Source organism: Lagenorhynchus albirostris, chromosome 1 (assembly GCF_949774975.1).
Source record: "Lagenorhynchus albirostris chromosome 1, mLagAlb1.1, whole genome shotgun sequence".
NCBI classification, from domain to species: domain Eukaryota; kingdom Metazoa; phylum Chordata; class Mammalia; order Artiodactyla; family Delphinidae; genus Lagenorhynchus; species Lagenorhynchus albirostris.
In genome coordinates this window covers 143,306,907-143,326,975 of record NC_083095.1, presented here as the reverse complement: position 1 = coordinate 143,326,975, position 20,069 = coordinate 143,306,907, and the positions used below count along the sequence as shown (strand labels likewise).

The following is a 20,069-nucleotide window of genomic DNA, read 5'->3' as shown; positions in this document are numbered from 1 at the left end:
AACAGGACATTTGTACAGTCTCCAAGTATCATCCTTCCACCCCCAAGATATTAGGTTACAAAGAGGAAACTCTACAGTGGAGAAACTTGCCCTTGACCATGTCACAGTAGTAAACATACTGACATGACCCTGACATGATGCACTGAGAGGAACACAACCTCACTCCTGTGGTCTTCTTCCCCCACATGCAGAAACTGAGTCTAATTAGGAGAAAACATGAGAGAAACTCAAGTGGAGGAGCATTCTCTAACATAACTGATCAATAATCTCCAAAAGTATCAAGGTCATGAAAAACAAGGAAAGACAGAGGAACTGTCACAATTGGAGGAGACCATGTAGATATAGTAAACTAACGCAATGAAGGATCCTGGGCCTGAAAAAAAGGACATTCATGGAAAAACTGGTGAAATCCAAATAAAGCCTGTAATTAATAGTATTGTGCCAATGTTCATTTCTTGGTTTTGATAATTGGATTATGGTTATGTAAGATGTTAACGTTAGGGAAAACTGGGTGACATTTCAGGAACTCTCTGTGCTGTTTTTTCAACTTTTTGGTTAGGTCTAAGATTATTACAAAGTTATTAAAAAAAAAGAAAAGAAAAGAAAGAGAGACTGTTCAGTTTAGCCCTGGTGAGTGGGGTCATCCTCACTACAAAGGTGCTGGCTTTGGTTCTAGCTCTCCAGATTCTTCTCCCTTAACGGATTTTATAATCTTCAGTACCACTGATATTACATAGTTGAAATTCAAATTCAATAGACTGAAGGAAGAAGGTGAATAAAGAAGTCACACTGACATTGAGGAAAGTGTAATTATTGAGAAAGTACTTCATACCATCCTCACAATTCATTTAACCCCCACCCCTTCATGGGCACATCTCCCTCAACAATACTGCAGTAATTGGGCTAAATTCCAAAGCAAACACTCCTTATTCAGAACTTGGCTGTGTAGAAAATGCAGTCCTGACAAACTTTTAGTAAGTTACTTAAGGATGCAGCGACTTCGTTATACAGAAGTTAGAGGATTTGGAGACCAGTGCTCTTCCCAGACTGCAACTGCGTGGAGTTGCTGCGGGGATGGCTCTGGCTTTCCACTCCTTTCCACTCCCTTACAGACTAAGTCAACTTCACATGTTTCTAGGACGTGTAACTCCCCCCTCCCCACTTCACCCACTTTGACTAGTTGTGCCTAAAATTTAACTAAAATTAACTTAACTGAAGAGGGTCTACCCTGCTTGCCTATGTCAACCTGTGGGGTGAACACAGTCTTAAACAACTATGGAAGCCTACCTCCTAACTGAGAGGAACAATTATTCCTGGAGGAAATCTCCACTTTAAAGCCACAATTAAAATTGCATCCCTCCTCTGCAACTTTCACCGAAAGGGTAAGAATGGAAAAAAGATGAGTGCTTCCACCTTGTTGGTAAGAGTTGGTCAGAGTTAATGGTAGGTAGTCCTATTGCATTCCTTCTCACCAGTTACCTACACAAAAGAACAACAGTTGTATTAGTTGTATCCTCTCAGCAGAGTCCTCAAATCCTGTGTGTGTTGTGTTTTCTCTTGCCCTGGCCACCTAAAAAGCCTGAGTTACTTTTGACAAAAATCACATTGTCTTGGCTCAACATAGCCTATGAGACAGCTCAATACTTTCCTACTTACAAACACAGGCAAGCATTTAGGTGTGTCCCACTGGCGCCCCCCTGAAAACCCCCAACCAAAACTGTTGTAACAGTGACAACAGTCTAAGTGCAAGTAATAGTACGTACCCTAGTATTCTGTGTTTATGTCTGCTAGTTTATGAGTACACCCTAAATGTCCTTTCCCAATTAATACCCTTCCAAGTCCATGGGCAAAAGGTCCCCTTGATCCCCAACGCCTGAGCCAGCTGAACCATCCAGGACTGCTTTGCCTGGCTCATCTAGCAATGCTGTCTTTCAGAGCTGTTATAAGGGTTTGCAAAGTTAAGAATTCTCGGAGATCCCCACCTAACAGTAATTGCTCTGTTTTCTGATATTTCTGGTAACCCCCAGAGTTCAGTGTCTTTTCCAGCTCTATTTTTGCCAATAGGGCTGGGGCCTTATTGACCCATGCATCAATTCTGGTGGCTAAATGGTGAATAAGGCAGAAAAAAGCAGAAACAAGCATGAAGCCAAGAGTTTTCATCAGAATCTGATCCTTTAGTGAAATAAACAAAGAAGCACATAGATTATATTGTTGAAGCTAGAGGGTTTTAATGGCCTCCATTTTCTTAAGGGTATTTCCCCCCTGCCAAACAGATAGATGGTGACTACCATGGCCAGAGGAAGTGACTCTTCCTGATATTTCTATCATGAACATTTTGTGTTTCTGCCGTAAGCGTAAATCCTACTGTGTGCCAGCCATATGGTGATGTTGGAGATACAAAGATAAATCAGAATTAGCTTAAAAGTCTTAAAAACCCTTAAAAAAGCCACAGTCTAGCCAAAGATCAAGCTGTAAATATATAACAACACAAACTGTTACATGCTATGACGATAGAATGGATTCATTTCCTGGGGGTAGGGGAGAAGGGTGGCAGGGCAAAGGGGGTTTTAATTAGGAGATACCATTTAGCAAGTCCTCATAAACCCAGCAGAGTAGACATCTGGCCATAATAAATCAAACCCTGTATTCAGGGTCCATACTATTACTCAACAAGGATAATTCAAGCAATTACCAGATATCATGATCCAAGACATAAGTTCACTTGAGGACCCCGACTATGCGAGCATGAATATTTTTTTGGCTGCCTCCAGCTAGCACGTTTATGAAAAACAGGTTAAGTTACTGGCTCCAAATTACTTTTTAATAAAAAAAGCAAAAAAAAAGCTTAAGCTTTTAAGATTTCTTTTTTAAAAAAACTGGAAAATAATCTCCCTGTCAGGAGCATGCATGATTAATGATTTGTGTGATATAAGCTTACGTATCTGTGTTTCTATTACATGTACTTCCTAACAGCGTAAAATTGCCCTAAAGACTCTTGTGGAACTGATATGCCCCCTCCTCACTCCCAGCGCATTTTAAAAAATCCTTTGTAATTTCTGGAAAATTTTAGACGACAACTATCAATGGGCCATTCAATAATGGGAACTATTGTCAAGTCATTCATATGAAGTTCTGAAGGTATTACCATCAATAAAGGATCACTCACTTCTACAAAACAGTTGATGCAAATACTGTACTCCAGCTGCTTACTTGCAACAAACATTAGAAAGCTGTCTACTTGTAAATCCATTCTGAGGTTGGACCAAACCAGGTTGACCAGGTCAACAACTAAGATTGAATCAATCAGTCAAGTCCAAGTCCGTATAACACTAAAAACTATGATTTATATCACTTTATAGGACTCATTGATACTACAGGCAAAGGTCTAGAATGGAGAGTATGGTACTCTCCGTTGGCAACTCCATAAACAGTGGTTCTTAAATTTCCACATGGGGAGCACTGAGGTTGACTATTCAAAACTCTGTTTGACAGATGAGGAAACTGACGTTGATGGCGATCAAATGAGTTAATACAAGAACCTAAGTTTGTTCGTTTGCTTTTCTGGTATGGTCCAACACAACATGTCATTCTACTGAGTTTCAGGAGAGGGTACCAGTAGACACTTCAACCCAAAGTGACTTGTCTTTGACAGTTATGATTTGGAGGGAGGGTCCATAATGTAGTCCCCACCATCTCCTCCTAGTAATGGCTAGCATCATTTAGCCAACCCAAGCCCATCACACTAGGTCAAAATTCAGATCCCAGTCAAGGCCACAAATGAATGCAATCACTATCACAGATACAGACTGTTTAGGATCTGAAGCAATTAAACAGATAACAGTACTATTTGCAATAAGAAACTGGTTTTACAAATCTGTGAGTAATAGGGACCAGATGAATGTGCCAGAAATTCTGTAAGCCCTGGCTCACATTACATCAATTTTTTTTTGCAGACATATAGCAAGTAAACAGAGTTTAGGAAGCCAATTTCCATTTAGCATAACGTAATTAATTGTGTCTTAAAAGAGAGAAGAGAAAGACGCCTAAATCTTCATGAGGCATCCCACCTAACTTAAGTTTGCTTTTCGAGAGAAAACTGTGCACCCACGAAAGGCAATCAAGATTTACATAGCTAATTCATATTCACAGAGACATGTCAACATATATCTGTAAAAGGATTATCCTTAATCTTTCTGCTGCTTGAGTAGGAATAAAATGCCTAGACTGTGGCTCAAAACATCTAGCTTGTGAGGAGGTTAAACATCTCAGTGATAACCTAATAATGTAAAATATAAAGAATTTCCTTCCTGGCCTCTCTCCCTCATTCAGTCATTCATTTAAATATGTAATGAGCTCCCAGAATGTGCCTGTGTCTGCGCCAGGTGCCAGGGACCCATTAGGGTATAAGACATGTGTGATTCCTACACCTCTGAGTGCAACAGGGGCTGTAAGAGTGTATTAAGATGTCTGTCTACCCTCCAGTGCTGTAAAACCTAATCCCTGCCCTCCAGGAGTTTACAGTCGCCTTGGGCACACAGAAGCTGTACACAGTGATAAAATTAAACAGACGTAAACCACCAGAGGGTAAAAGCAATGTGAGGTCTGCGAGTTGAGAGGAAAAATTTCCTGCAATACAAAGAAAAGGACCCAGACACACAGGCAAATAGAAGAGGACGCGATGTCGTCAAGACACGGTAGAGGTATGGACAGCACACACCAGTGTAAGTGGGGGGAAGAGGTCATGTGAGCGGGGTGTGGGTTCTAGATCCGGTAACAGTGAGCAACCTTCTGGCCTGAGCAGGATCCATGCAAAAAAGTGTTAAGCTGGCAGGTGGGAAGGCAAGATGGATTCAGATGTGCAGAAAGTGGGTGCAGGAAATTCACTCCGGATGCTAGAAATCCTGGGGTCGGATGAGGGTGGAACAAATGGAAAGGTGAACTTTTAAGTAGAAAGGAAGTGGCAGGATTTGGTGCCTGATGACAGATTTCAAGGTTTTGAGCTGAGGCCAGTACCTCACTGGTAGAGTCCAGAAGCCAGGCTGGCTTTGAAGAAGCAAAAGGCATGTGGTGTTTCACAGGCTGGGTGTGAGGTGATGGGAGGCTTTCCCAATGCATGAGTCTGGTGGATATGGGAGACACAGGGCAAAAAAAAAAAAACAACTCAGGGGAAAGGCAGGTCCAGGCAGAACGCACCTTGCAGCCATGTTAGATAAAGCCATGACGGTGATGAGCTCCCGGGGACTCCCACCCAGGCAGAAAGGAGGAAGATAGGAACATTGCTCCAAAAGCTCGGAGGAGGGTCCAGGAGTCAGTAGTGATTCCATATGGGAGTGAGGCTGGAGCTGAGCCCAAAGGGTGGGTCCGCTTTGCTGAAGGGAGGGGAAAGGACATTCCAGGCCAGGATACAGTGGGGACAAGTGAACAAACAAGATTTCAAAGGACGGGCTACCTGCCCCTGTTGTCTCAGTATTGAAAAACCACCTTTAACATATTTTATGATAGACATCTGATTAGTCAATTAGTTACAACTCTATGGAACTGCCCCTTAATTTCAATTATACTTTGCTTTTCATATTCAGTCATTTTCATAAATAAATTTTTTTCCAATAAAATACAAGGTACACAGAGAAAAGCGAGGGCATCAGATTTCACCAAACCACTGTGGTCCAAACACAGCAGTGGTCAATTCTGGTCCATCCGAGACGATCTGGTCTCTGGCACTGGTGCATTAAAAAATTTTCAAGTCGACGAATACCAACAAGAGTCACCCACTTTCCAGGTCATAATTGCTGCATATAAAAAGACGTAGAATCACAGACTGTCCCCAAACAGCAGGAGCTCTCGTGGCCTGCCTCTCCCGGGATCCAAGAACTACAGTGTTCTCCTGCTTCCATTTAGAGCATCATGAATGCTAAATAGAAATGTGAAAAATTATCCCACAAAATGAAGCAAAGTAGACATTACCCCCCGGTAGACCCACACCCCGGAGCGGTTCACCACTTAATTTGTGCTTGCAAATGCGTTCTTAAACGCGGACTTGCTGTTTGCCATCTGTAACCCCCAAACAGCCTAAATATATATTTGTGTAACACCTTGATACAGGGGCAAAAGAACTCAAGTTATTTTTTAAGGTAATAGCAGCTACTGCTGTGGAAAAGTCATGGAGCAATTCCATCAAATCAGTGCTACGGTTACTTAGCATCACATAATCTCAGACATGGATAATGCTAGAGATGTGGAGGGAACTGATCTCAGGAACAACAGGGAATCTAGCAAAAATAGTCTTCTCTTACTAAACACATCAAATGTGGTTAAAAAAAATTTCTTTGAGCTGGACTTGCTGGTAAAATGACTTGTTTGAATACAAGCCTGAATTGTAGATTATTTTCAAATTAATGAAGTTTTTCTACTGGTAAGGACTTACAACAAGAAGGACTTAAAATAACAAGGCGCAGTATCCTAAGAAGCCCTCAGGAACTTGTTTCACTGAATAAGAATAATGTGCAATTAGGCCAACAATTGTAACTAAGTGTTTCTGAGGGCTTGAAAGAGGTTGTTCTCAAGTAGTTCAAATATCATCAAGTTCATATAAAGGACTGTATGGCATTTAACTGAATTGGTCAACTTTGTCATGCACTGTGATATTAAGATGAGCAAATGTACTAAATAGCACATAGTAGGCCTTCCCTAGGTTAAAAAAGAGAACTTCAAAATAGAAAAAAAAAATTCTCAGTAAATACATTAGGACAAATATGAATTAAGAAATACTCATTCAGGATTCCTTTGAATAGTAGGTCCTATTCATGCCTGTAAGTGTTTCTTTGCAAATTATAAATTACTTCGCAGAGGAGGTGGGGTAGAGACCACCCGGCCAGCAGGGGCACAGGAACTGAACATCAATGTGATTAGATGGGTTTCGGAAAGTGTGTGTGCTCTTTCCAAAACGGATCAACTACCCTTGTTCTCCCCAAACGTTTCCAGACACCGTTCTGTCTCCCTGTTAGAATCCAACGAGTCAGAAGTACAAGATGTCAGGTACAGGTGAGTCATTTTGCCCGTTCTGTCTCCCAGCCCACCCCATGGCAGGGACCCAACCAAGGTGCCGTGTCTAACATGACTGGGTGAGAGAGCTCCTTTTGGGATTCTGGTTGAAGTCTGACTCCCTAGGAGTCAAAGGAAAGTTCCCAACAGCCGCTCTTGAGGCTGAAGGAAGGACTGTGAAAATTTTAGGCCAAGCATCTAGAGCGCTGGGAGGAACATGAGAACTCACTCCTTTCTAAGTCAATAAAGAGTCAAACTGGGCAGTCTTGTTCATGCGAGAGGGACCATTCTAAAGGGCACACTTGTGCAGTGTGGAATACTCTGGGTGACGTGTCTCCTGACTGCCTTTCTTTCTCAGATCGTCCCCCGCTCCACACCTGCAACCTCTGTCACCAAATTTTGGAGGCCAATTTACCACCAGTAGGGAAAACTTGATACCTGGCTGATGCATCAGCTTTCAGCAGGAGAGATGGGGATGGGAGGAAAAATTTCTTTTCAAGCCTCCCTCTCCACTGCGGAATGCCACAATGAGAACCTCTTTTTCCTTCTGATTGTTGCTAGTAGTTTAAATGACCACATTTAATCAGCTAAGCGAGAGTTGGTTTAAAAGGCCATTTACAAAAGGAGGAGTAAATGGCCTTTTAAACCAATTCACACTACCTTCAAGTGCCCAGTTCACCAAGTCAGAGGGTTTCCTCCAACTCTCCTCATAAGCATTAGAATGACACCTAGTCCAGCAGTTTTCCCATAACTGCTTCCTCTTCAGTTCATTAAGGATGTTAATAGCACTTAAATGCAACAAAGCAATCTAGACTAGGGGTCTGAATGGAGTTGTGTACTGAGGTATATATCAGACACCCACTGCCATATATTCTGCATGTTTTCCAAGAGCTGTTCGCTCTCAAACTCCTGAACACAGGTATGAAAATGCCAATGTGAGACTCCACTGTCATGTTCATTTGTTATTTCTTCTTTTTTCTTGGGTGGGGGGGGGCGGTGCTTGCAGACTGAACATTTTTAGCCAATCAGCTTCTATAACAGATAATGGTTTATTTTCAGTACTAAATTCAAATCTTAGTAACATAGCAATTGCATTTTAAAATAAACTATCTCCTTGTTCTTTCTTCTAAGGAGAGTGTTTAGTGTGATATAAAGAGAGGGTAATCATAGGCAGCTGTATGGTCTCCCATTATAAACCCCATAGATACATCACAGTGAGCAAGCTCCGGGCGTGGTTCTCAATGTTTTATTGCCTATTCAGGTGCTCCAGCACTTTCAAGATACCCTTGTCAGCAACAAAATAGAGCACTTCCTTCTATCTTTATCACACACGTTGCCAGACAACTACACAGAGCTAGGGTGGGGAATGTTACAGTAAACACTTCCCTAAAATGGTTATATGTGTCACTGATAAACAATAGAAAATTTAAAAGAGATACAACTGTACTCCCGGAAACTTAAATCTTCCTCCCACCGAGGCCTAAGAACTTAAGATCTTCATATACCTGGCAGAGAAGGAGGAAAACAAATTCCCCAAAAAGTCTATAGATTTATAGTCTAAATGTCTTCCTCTAGAATGTTTAATACATACACTTAAGCTTTAGTCATTCCGTACACTTTGAAAATACTCCTCGGTGATAAATTACAGTAGCTGCATCTTTCACTGCAGCTCACATAAATATCATTTTGCTTTCAGGAAACCAATTATAGAAGAGTAAATCATTTTTACATTGCTTTCCAAAAATCTTTAAGTTGCAACATGGATAGTACGTAGAATCACAAGAAAAATACTGCTTACCTATTCTATCATTCTTCTACATTTAGCAAGTTAAATCCCTGAAGGAAATGTACAGTTGGGCTGGTTTTAAAAGACTCAGCTAATTTCAGTGAATGTACACAAGTAACGGACGAAAAAAATATTTACTGAACTTCTGCAACATGCAGGTGTCGGACGTGGAAGAAGGATTGGGGATCTCCATGCTTCCAGGAGTCCATCACTATCACAACGACCAGTGCTTTATGGGCACTTAACACACCGGGCACTGCCAGAAGCACTCTACACACACAGGCCACACCATTTCGTCCCCACAACATCCCTGAGAGGTAGAGATGATCATTCTACTTGAAAGATATGGAAAGTGACGGTGAGGGCCACAAAGGTCACACAGCTGATAACACCAGGGGATCCACCGGGCTCCCAAATCCAGGGAGTTGACCGTTATAACGTCCTCCAGGTTATACCAAGTTTGTGAAGTTAAAGAAAAAAACAGCTCAGTGCATGATCAAGTCTTAGGGGAGGGACTGAAAATTACAACTTAGGGAAAAAAGAGACCTTAGTTAGGGAGTGATGGTCAAGGAAAGAATGTGGGAAGGAAGTCCAGTCACGTGGGAGAAAGCATGAATGGAGGATTGAGGGTGGGAGACATCTTAGCAGGAATTTCCGGAAAGCTGCAAAAAATAAGCCTAGGCATGGAGCAGGGAGAGCTAAGTCTAGCAGTTAGGACTTCACATCAGAGACAATAGGGAGCCTTTATGAATAATTTTGAGTGGGCGAGTGTCTTAACCAAAGCAGTGCTTTAGCTAAAACAGTTTGGCTGCTTTACAGGATGGATCAGAGGGGAGGAAAGGCTGATGGTGAGGACTCTAACCAGGAGACCACATTAGGGGAGAGGCAGGGGGACCAAAAGAGGGAGGGAAATGGGGGGCATCTGCCTAAAAGAATGAAGGAGAGGAACAGAGAGGAAAATTCCTTCCAAGTCCTGCCTAATTATGATGAGCCACTTGATACACATGGGAAAGTAAGAAGAGACAGGTGGGTGTGCACACAGGCGGTGAACTTGCTCTTTCCTACCTGGGGAGAAGCAGCACCACCTGGGTGGCACAGACTACTGTGCTCTCCTGTTACCTCCGCTAGTTAGCTCCATCCGAACACAACAAACATATTTTCGGTGAGAAAGACTATTCTCATTTCAGTTTTGTTTGAACCACATCATTCACAAACGACTGAATGATAAAAGATGAGTACAGTCTTCTTGCTTGATTTTAAGATGTCTAGTCTCTGAGAATATGCCTGAAAGTAGTAGTTCAACCAAGCTGCTTTTGTTTTTTTGTCATGGTTATTATGTTTTTTTAAACCAGGGTGGTCCAAGTGAGAAGCATGTCCTTGGAGAGTTTTAACTATTAGGTCACAAACAGAAAATTGTGGAGGCTGTGCACAATCTCCCATGCTAATGAAACCAAGAGGGTATTGCTCTAAGCTCAGGAAAAGTAATGTTAGCCTAAAGCCCCAGGGGTCTGTCACCTGGAAAGGTGCCACAGGGCTCACAGACCAGCCCTGCTCAGCTCCCAAAGGTCAACTGGGAGTTGAGAACCCTATCCCAGTTCTCACTCAATAAGAAATGATTCTGGCCATATCGGTAGGGCAAAAACAGAAAATAAGCTTTGAATTAGTCTTGATGCTTTGTGAGATCCTACTATCTTGCTAAGACGGAAGCTCCATGGGAGGGGGAAGGGTAAGCTGGGACGAAGTGAGACAGTGGCATAGACATATATACACTACCAAATGTAAGACAGATAGCTAGTGGGAAGCAGCCGCATAGCACAGGGAGATCAGCTCGGTGCTTTGTGACCACCTAGAGGGGTGGGATAGGGAGGGTGGGAGGGAGGGAGATGCAAGAGGGAGGAGATATGGGGATATATGTATACGTATAGCTGATTCACGTATAGTTAGATTCACAGAAACTAACACACCATTGTAAAGCAATTATACTCCAATAAAAATGTTAAAAAAAAAAAAAAAGATGGAAGCTCCATGAACTGCTCAGCCTGGCTTAGTAACTGCTCTGCCTCTGTTCTTTGGAAGAGTCTGCTGCTGACCGGAGGCATTGGGGCGGGGAGGGGGTCTGAAGCCCTTACTCTTGTGTGATGGGCATTTGAAGTCGCTGCCAGGCACGTGATGTCAACTGTTCCAATTGGCTCCTGGTGACATCACTTTGTTATTCAACTTTGTATTTCAGCTTCCCCCTTGTCGGGGACTTCAGGACCTCACCAGGCCAAGTCATTTAGAAGAGAAAGAGAGAGGAAGAAGCATGTCTTATGGAGTCATTAAGTGTCAAACATCCTCTGTTTAACTTCACCCAGTTTATAACAACTGGCGAGATGAATGTTTCAACCAGCACAACCACCGTGTTAAGACCTTCCTCCTGGCACAAGGAGGGGGATGGGAAGAGGAGCAAAGCTTGCTGCTGAGCCCTGAATGAGTTAAATCAGATCAACTTAAATAAAAATCCTGACAGTTTGTTTTCAAGCAGGAAAACTGTAAAATGGAAACCACATGCAATCCTGTGCTGGCGCCGCATTTAAATCATTCACACGTCGAAAACTCAGAGAATGTTTCTAATTTAGTCAAACACTACCTCTCTTTCTCCACAATAAGTCATCTTAATTTATTTCACCTAACTCTACTGTTTTTGTGTTAACAATGTGACCACCAGTAGTTGGAACAACTCCTTTCTGATTTGGAAAATAAAGCAGTTTGTTCTGTTTTTTTTCCATCTTCTATACAGTGAGTGATCACACAAGTCCCAAAGCAGTACAAAGAGTTCAAGGATCTGGTGCAACATTATTAACTTTTTATGTTCAACTCAAAGCAAAACGCTTCCTTTTAGGATAATGTGTTTTAAAAAAATTAACAGGCTTTACAAACCCAAACCAATGAGAAGCCCAATGACTCACCAGCTTCCAATACCCACAGGTCAAAATGCATTTTAAATTTTAAGTTAGGCTCACTGGGCTCTTGTAAGACAGGAACTCCTATCACTCTAGAACTTGATCATACTGTGGGAAATGTAGCCACATTAACCAAACATACAAAGGCCTCAAGATTAAAACATGCCTATGACCCCAATCTTGTACTTACTTGCTCCCTGCCAGAAACATCACCAAAAGATGCGTGAACACACTCAGGAGAACTTGTCCCTGGCCTGCAGGCCAGGGGTAGGACCAAGCCCCATACTCCATCACTGCCCTGGGTGCAAATCTCAGGAAGGCAGGGCCTCAGGAAGGGTTTCTCTCTCAGGGCCGTCTTTGTTGTGGAACACTCACTATAGAAAACTATTTGAGGATGGCTCAACCGCTTTACAACAGTTCTTGCAGAGATGAAGGGAATTTTCCACCTTTCTGAAGGCCTGACTTTTTTTTTTTTAATCTGTTTTATTGATTTATTTTTGGCTGTGTTGGGTCTTTGTTGCTGCACCCGGGCTTTCTCTAATTGCCGCGAGCGGGAGCTACTCTTCGCTGCGGTGTGCAGCCTTCTCATTGCAGTGACTTCTCGTTGTGGAGCATGGGCTTTAGGTGCACGGGCTTCAGCAGTTGTGGCTCATGGGCTCTAGAGCGCGGGCTTCAGTACTTGTGGCACACGGGCTTAGTTGCTCCGCAGCATATGGGATCTTCCCGGACCAGGGCTCGAACCCGTGTCCCCTGCATTGGCAGGTGGCTTCCAGGGAAGCCCTCTCTTTTTTGTGATTGCACTGACCTGCTCTACCCAGACTTTCCCATCAATTATTACTTATCATTTATAGAGTAGTTCAATATTTGCAACATACTCTGCAAATATTTTTAGCACTTCACACACCCTTTGTAGGTTCATGACTACCTGTGGTGGGGAAGGGAACTGAGCTGGTCTGGAGTTGGAATTCAGAAGCCACTGTGAATGTAAACCTGTGTGTGTGTGTGTGTGTGTGTGTGAGTGTGTGTGTATGTGCGCGCGCGCGCGTGAGCATATCTCTCCATGTGCTAGGCCAGTAACTAATTCCCTTCCACCCTATGACACTTCAAATCTTGGCCTATTGGTCCCAGGCATCCTATTCCTAAAGCTCCTTGCAGGTATCAAAGCAAGCAAATTTAGTAGTTTGAGACTGAGTTTCATGAATAAATCAGTAGCACTCCCATCACTAACGAAGCTCAGAGAGCTACATCTCATTTCTCTGCCTTGGCTTCATCATCTGTGGCAAAGAAGTCATACTAGGTGTCAAAATATTTGAGGCATGTTAGAGTACTATGCACATCTAACACCTACCTTACCCATAACTCAATCAGCTAGCAAGCCACCCTTTCCCCTTCCACTCCCTTCCAAAATGGTTACATATCCAAAATCCAGCAAGGAAGGGGCCATGATGACTATGTATTCACGATTCTGTTTTATTCATCTAAATTCATGGTCTACTGAACATTAACTTGCATATACTTTTAGCAAAATTAAATATTTAAGTTCTAAGCCTATAGTAGATCAGAAGCAGCCAATTTTAGGGAGTAAGGCTGGAGGCAGTGATAAAATCAGTTAGAACAAAAGCAACATGAAGAATGCAAAAAAAGGCAACTATACAAAAAGCCAACACAGGATCTCAAAAACCAGGCACTCATAGGCCATTTACATAGTGCGGTGCTTCTCACACCAAAAGTTGTCAAGCACACTCTTGGGGGCTTGAGAGTTCCCCTTAATAATTTCCATTTTGTTTGTTTTCATTTTGAGTATGATCTATTTTTCTAATTTCTAGTTCCTCTATTTAACCTTCTTAGAATTTAGTGCTGCAATTTTAGCATCAGCATTTACATCAAAAACACACTGGAAGCAGACTGTGTTATTCTAGTTCTTGTACACCAAGAGGAAGAGAAAAGGTGCATTTAATATACGAACACGTGTTTACATACTCATGTGAAGACCAAATTATGTCATGGTGTTGTGTGTGAACTGAGGCTCTTCGATACTTAAAAAGAAAAGCTACCTGAAATGCCAAAGAGAGGCATCCCACAACTGAAAGGTACTCATGCCTCTGAGGTCAGTTATTTATTCACATTCTAAGTGCTGATCTGGTTTCAGGAAAGTATCACCATGTCATGAAACTGATGTTTAGGTTTGAATTTTGGGGTCTTATCTGCATCTAATGTGTACATTTATTTAATTTATAGCTATAAAAAAATCCAGAATCATAAGACATTTATGCCTAGTTTAATGATTGTAGTATTTAGGTATCTTTATAGCAGAGCAATTTATAAATGACACTGAGGGGCAGTGAATATCTTTTACCTTTAAAGGGGGTCTCAATTGCCACAGATGAAAAACTCTACTCTGCCCCCCTGGGAACTTCACTTTATTATCTCATCAGAGAATGAAGCTACTTTCACAGTGATGACCTTGCCTACTGAGAAAAGTGAGTTTACGTTCATTATATTCTCTTCAATGCAAGCAATTAAAAATGTCCTTTAGAAATATTTCCTTTAAAAATAATTATTTTATATGTTGCTTAAAAAGGATGACTCACTACCCAGGTAACTCAGTTATTAATTATATAATTAAAACTTTTCTTCATATTCTTGGAACGTTCTGCTGTTTAGGACATATTTCTGTGATATGAAGGTACATGTACATGTACATGTCTTTTAATGAGCAGAGGGTAAAGCTAAATTTACACATATATGGAAATGGCTTCAGCAAGTCCCTAGTTAAACAGGGCCAAACTGAAATATCAGCTTGGGGCATGGAACTCATTGTCTGTAAGGGAGTGTTGATGAGCCTCAGCCACACTCTGAACAGCATAAAAATCAGGGAATTGAATCTCTGGATCGATGGCATTGAGAGAATTTTACAGTAAATACCCAAATACCAACCACATGGATTCTACATGTTTTAATACTTATCCATCCATGTTATTTTTATGATGCTTTTCAAAATAAATTGCAGACATCAGTAAATATCCCCCTAATACTTCAAAAGGCATATCATTAAGTAGGGTTTAGTATGGTTTCATTTTTTTAATTTTTAAGGTACATTCACATGCAGTGTAATGCACAAGTGTTAAGTATAAATTTGCTGATTTTTCCCAAATCCATACACCTGTGTAACCCAAACCCTTTTCAAAATTTAGAACATTGCAATCATGCCAGAAAGTTTCCTCATGCCCCTTCCCAGTCATTCCCTACCCCGACTCTCAGATGTAACTACTGTTCTGATTATTTTGCCTCACAGATTAAATTTTTCTATTCTAAAACTTCATATAAATGAAATCATGCAAAGCATAATGCCTCTTTCACTCAGCATGTTTTTGAGATTAATTCATGTTGCCTGTATCAGTGGTTCATTCCTTTTTATTGCTGAGTATTCTCTTGTATGAATATGTCAGTTTGTTTTTTCCATTTTCCTGTTGGTGGACACCTGGGCTGTTTCCACTTTTCTTTTCTTTTTTTTTTTTTTTTGCTGCTATGAATAAAGCTGCTATGAACATTCTTATACAAAAAAAAAAAAAAATTCTCTCAGTGTGGTCTGTGGACCCCTGGCAGTTCTGCAGCCCTTTTGCCCAGGTCTGGGGAGGCGGGGAGCAGGGGGTATCAGATTAACCAATTTTCATAACACCGCGAAGATATTACTTGCCTTTTTCGCTTGCACCGTCTCACAAGTGTACAGTGGACTTTTTCAGCGTGTGATATTGATAGCAGATTGAATGCGGAAACAGATAACAGAACCCAAATGAATTCTATTATGCCAGACATTAAAGAGATTTTCAAACACATCACCTCTCGCCTCACTACTTTGATGGAGGGGGATAAGGTCCCTCCCCCACAAAAATATGTTTACATGTAATGGGTTTATTATTTTTTAGATGAATTAATAAATATTTTTTACCTATTCAATATTACTTTTTCATATGGTAAACATCAATAGATATAACTCACATAAACAAAAGCTCTTTGGGGTTCTCTCAATATTTAACCAGGTAAAGGAGTCCCAAGACTAAAGAGTTTGGAAACCCTTAGGTCATTTCATCCTTCCTCCAAGGGCAGCAACAGTAGATGATCCCAAATGCTTCCTTCATCCCTGACTGCTGAACCCCACACTCCGATATTCAGCTCCCTCTTAGCTCTTCCCCTGGGTGTCTAAGAGGCATTGCAGACTCAGCAAATGCAAAACAGAGATCCTGCTTCTTCTACATGCTTCCCGAACAGACCTGTTCCTCCCCCACTCCCCTTCCAGCTCAGGAACCAACACCTCCATCCCCTGTTCTATCCAAGCCAAGAAGTCTCTGTTATCTTTATTTTTCTCCCTCCATTCTTCATATTCTATACATTTCACAAATCCCCAGATATTCCTAGATCAATTCACTATCAGTTGCTATCACTCTGATCCTGAGGTGATCAGGGGATGATTTTGCCCCACCCCACTGACCCCCATCCCCTTCCCAGGCACATCTGGCAACTGATTGTCATAGGGAGGGAGTGCTGGTATCTAGTAGGTATAGACTAGGGATGCTGCTGAACTCGCCACAATGCACAGGACAGCTGCCCCGCCCCGAGCCAAGACGTATCTGACCCCAAATGTCACTAATCCCAAGGTTGACACCCAGCTTGGTCCAAGCCACCTGTATCTCTCCACTGGGTTATCCCAACAGCTTTCTCACTGGTCTTACTGCCCCTCCCCAGGCTCTGGTCCATTCTCCACACAACAGCCAGAGTGATTGTTATAAGATATAAATCAGAGCGTGTCTGTTTCTAACCTATCACTGGCTCCCTGCTGCAGGTCAAGTAAGTTGTCACTCTTGCCACAGCCTACGGGCCCCACCTGCTCTGGCTCTTGCCTGCCACTCTGGTTCATCTCATAACTCAGTGCTATGGACTGAGTTGCATGTGTGTCCCCCACCCTCATTACTACGTTGATGCCCTAACCCCTGCGTGACTGTATTGGAGTGGCCTTTGAGAAGGTAATCAGGGTTAAACGAGGTCATCAGGGTTAAGGGCCTGATACAACAGGATTAGTGTCCTTATAAGAAACACCAGATCTCCCTCTGCCGTGTGTGAACACAGCGAGTAGGCAGCCATCTACAAGCCAGAAGAGATCCTTCCCCAGGACCCAACCATGCCGGCACCCTGATCTCAGACTTCCAGCCTCCAGAAGTGTGAGAAATAAATGGCTCTAGTTTAAGCCACCTAGGCGCTGGTATTTTGGTATCACATCCCAAGCTGTTTAACACACCGTTTCCCTCCTCTGACAAGTTCCAGCCTCCTGGGCACCAGTCTGCATCCACTTCACGGCTTTTTCTTCTTGCTCTTCTCCCTTAACGTTCCATGGCTGACCCTAGCAACCACCTTCTCAGAGAGGCTTCCCTGACTCCTCAGCCTAACACAGTACCACCCCACCCCCAACCCAGTAGAAACCGATTCCATCTCATTCACTGCTATATCGGGACAGGACATCAAGTAGATGCTAAGTATCAGTTAAATCGATAAGTAAGTGGATGAACCTGCCTTTGCAGGTTTCAAACTTAAACTGGGCATTTCCAGCCACTCTCTGAGCCCGGCCCACTCCCACCTCCCAAAGAAAGTCATCGTGTTTGTGCCAATCTCAGAGTCCTCTGGGGACCAAGTGAGAATAATTAATGGTAATACCCACAGTGAGTAGTTATTCATATTTGTTCACTCCGGGGAGCATCAAGTCTCAGTGTTATGTTAAAGCACAGGCCTGGGGAACAAAAGCACGCAGGCCCAAGGAGAGGCAAAGTTAGTCCCCAGTGTGCACGCAACTTCTCAAGGGCCCAGGCTTGAGCTGCTCCAGAAACCTAAGGCAACTCGTGGAGGCCAAAGAAGGGGAGGACAGATGGGGAGAGACCTGCCAACCAGGATCGATGTCTTTTCTTTTTACCATACTCCATATACACAGGTGCTTCTGAATTACTGGATCTTTGAAAAGGGTGGTCTGCACACAAATGCAGTATGAAGAATGATGATTCTGTAAAGGAAAATGTATAATGGAACAGTAAACACACAAATTCCTGATGGCCTGCTATGGGCAAGGTACCAATCAGCTCTTGGAGTTATTGATCGGAATTTCTGGGAGAGTCCTGAGGAGGGCTGGGTGCTCAAATCACAGATGGTCAGGGAAATCAGTGAAAGACCCCTGATTAGGGTCAGGGAAGCTTCAGAGGGAGAAGGGCATGATGAACGCCACAGGAGAGAAAGGCAGATGTTTGAGAGGGGAGATGAAGTGGGCACAGGCAGGAGGGCTGTAATTGTTAGAACATGAATTCCAATCGGAGAGGACTGGGAATGTGGGCTGGGGGGTCAGAAACAGCGTCTCAAGCAATGCCCGTTGTTCAGGAGTGTGGGACACCCCTTTGGAGGAGGGGAGAGCAGCCAGCTTCAGGATGCACACTGAGGGTGAGTGGTGATGCTGCAAACATGTTCTCATTTTCACTAACGTTTAGTTAACAATCAACACAACAGGTCCAGACTTCAGCCAGCGTGGAGGGAGTGTGGGCAATAGTACAAGAAAGCATCAAAAAGCCAGAGGGACTGGAAGGCTCAAAGGGAACAGAGCTGCCTCCCATCAGCCTTACGTAGGGGAAGGTGAACCCCTCTCTCATTCCTGTGACCAAAGCTGGGGATGCTTTGAATTTCACTGCCCCAACACCTGGGATCACGTAACACTCTCTCCTACACATTGAGAGTTGGGGAATGGATGGCACAAGAGGTGAGTCTCCCTCCCTCCCACATCCCCACACACCCAACCTCTTCCAAAAACATCAAATCTTTTCTTCCCTAAATAATTGCAATAGGATGCTGTAGCTTTTCCCAAACAAACAATAGCTGGATTGTGCCCTGTTTGCCATGGGCCCAGCCCAGAGCACACAAAGACCTGCTTTCACGGCCTGGGCCTCTCTCCGCTGCAGAAGGATGGGTGTGATTCCCCCTCCTCATTTATTCAGTAACTTCACTGCAGTGATTCCTTTACGAAAGGAAGAGGCTGTTACCAGGAGGAAAAGGAACAGCACCCATTAAAGACAATGGCCATTGTTCCCCAGGTTTTCCCTTGCCTTTGGCTTTATCCAGGAAGCTCTCCTTTCACCAGAAGAGAGCTGTTTGCTCTAAAATTCCAATCACACAATTTTATGCTGGTGATTTCTTTTAAACTTTCTATGAAATGTCATCCATGATTTTAAATTGTAATAAGCTGAAACTTTCAAAATGTTCCTGTTTTTATATCTTATATCTTCATACTCTTTCGGAATTAAATAGAATTTAAGTGAGTGCCTATATTTTTGTACTAATTCCTATTCCTGGTTTTAAAAAAAGCATGAACTAAAGAATAAAGCTCATTACTTTATAGGTGCTGCTTGAAAAAGACATCATTTGTGTTTAAAAATATAAAGCATTATGATTCCCTTTCAGAATTTAAGTTTGATTTTCCCCACAGGTACAAGAAAGTGCCTCAGCCAGAATGCCCTTATTTACCAGTTAGAATATTTCCACTAAGAAAGCTTAAAAATCATCTTTCTATTTCCAGTAATTCAGAATGGCCACTCTCCCAGTCTGAGCCACTGACATTTGACACAAAGAGGTTTCTTCTCCTCCTATTTTAATGGTCTTTCTCCTACTCACCTCTTTCACTCTCCCAATTTAGATGAAATGGAGTTTCAAATGGCCAAGATACTAATAAACCCTCTGAAAGCCATCTGGAGAGCTTATACATTTTTGTTTTTCAAACCATGTCAACAAACCATATAAGGCTACAGCAATCAATGCGACATCGGGGCAGAAAAAGGACCTTTAGCTGCATGGTAAAGTGTTCTTCTGAAGGGATTTATCATTCATGCCAGTAACTTAAACTAAAATGTATTTTAAAGTTTAATCTTGGTTTCTCGATAGGACCTAGTGAGGCGAGCAGTCCACAATCATGTGCTTCATTTGTTATAAGGCTCAAGTAGGAGATTCCGGTTTATTCAGCATTGCACCGACTTTGCTTATCTCACGATTGACACAACACTTGAGGGATGCTTTCGCATTTGCCTGGGCTTCCGCACTGAAAGTAAAAAACCTCGACTATGCCAGACCAGAGTCTATTACGAACCTTTTCCCATTGGATGGAGCTAGGTTGTCAAAACTCATTGTGATTTTCAACATATGGAGTCATAATGATGGAGCTGGGTTGGGTATCTCCAACCTACTTCACCAGAAGAGGAAATTCTCAGTACTCAGGCTCCGTT

At 42.5% G+C, this 20,069-nt stretch overlaps 1 protein-coding gene across 2 annotated transcripts in view; it reads right to left on the bottom strand.

Moving 5' to 3' along the window:
- The window catches only part of IGF1R (insulin like growth factor 1 receptor), a 308,185-nt gene that overhangs the window by 121,764 nt on the left and 166,352 nt on the right, over window positions 1-20,069 (bottom strand). The gene's annotated exons all lie outside the window — the stretch shown is intronic.